General features: G+C 38.6%; 1 protein-coding gene across 3 annotated transcripts in view; it reads right to left on the reverse strand.

Moving 5' to 3' along the window:
• PBX3 (pre-B-cell leukemia homeobox 3) overlaps positions 1-1,013 on the reverse strand; it is a 287,631-nt gene that overhangs the window by 227,765 nt on the left and 58,853 nt on the right. The gene's annotated exons all lie outside the window — the stretch shown is intronic.

Consider the following 1,013-nt stretch of genomic DNA (forward strand, 5'->3'; position numbering starts at 1 on the left):
CAGGAAGGGAAGACCCTCTTTGAGGTGGACTGATTCAGTGACTGGGGTAATCGGGATGGATGTGTCAGAGGCAGTGAGATTGGCAGAGGATAGAGCAGGGTTTAGGGCTGTTGTACATAGGGTAGCTATGAGTCGCAAGCAACATAAATAACATAGTGAGAGACTGTCTATCTTTCTCTCATGGAACAGCTGTAGTTGCCAGTGCTACTCCTCATTCACTAGGCCACCAAAGAAACAACAGAATCAATTAAACCAAAACTAAGGTCTTTGAAAAGATATAAATAACTGGCAAACCATTAGATAGAAGGACTAAGAAATATACAAGAGGGGGAAACAGAGTGAAGGAACAAATACGTAATATCAGAAATAAATGTGGGAACATTATTATTTCCTTTAAAGTACAAAAAAATAATTCTAAGAAAGTACTAGGAACAATGCACACCCATGTTTATTACAGCTTTGTTCACAATAGCAAAGAGCTGGAAACAACCCCTCAACAAATGAATGGATAGAGCAGCTCTTGTGTATTCACATATGGAATACTATGCAGCATTGAGAAACAAGGAACTCCTGAAACATTATGCAAAATGGATGACCCTGGAGAACATTATGCTGAGTTAAATATCTCAGTTACAAAAGGACAAATATTGCACAGGGCCACTGTTGTAAAACGGGACTGATATCGGGGTTGAGGGAAGACAGAGAAGGAGAGGATGACAGATGTATATACTGCATTGAAATAAACAAGGGAGAGAACTGTTTAAAAGTGAAATATGATTGGGTATTATTGTCATGACAAGAGTCCAGAATGAAGGCTGCACAGTGGAGTGGACTTGGGGAAAGGGATTGCATAACAATGAACGAGTTTTTCTTTTACTTTTCCAAGAAAAGAGTGAATTGGGGAAAAGGGGGTGGACTGGGGGAAAAGTGCAACAATGAATGAACGGAAACCCTTAACCTTTAAACTTTCATTACACTTCCATTAAAATTAATAAAAATAGTTAATAAAACTT

Source organism: Elephantulus edwardii, unplaced genomic scaffold (assembly GCF_000299155.1).
Source record: "Elephantulus edwardii isolate Elephantulus edwardi_28Jun2011 unplaced genomic scaffold, EleEdw1.0 scaffold00116, whole genome shotgun sequence".
In the NCBI taxonomy this organism is placed as follows: Eukaryota; Metazoa; Chordata; class Mammalia; order Macroscelidea; family Macroscelididae; genus Elephantulus; species Elephantulus edwardii.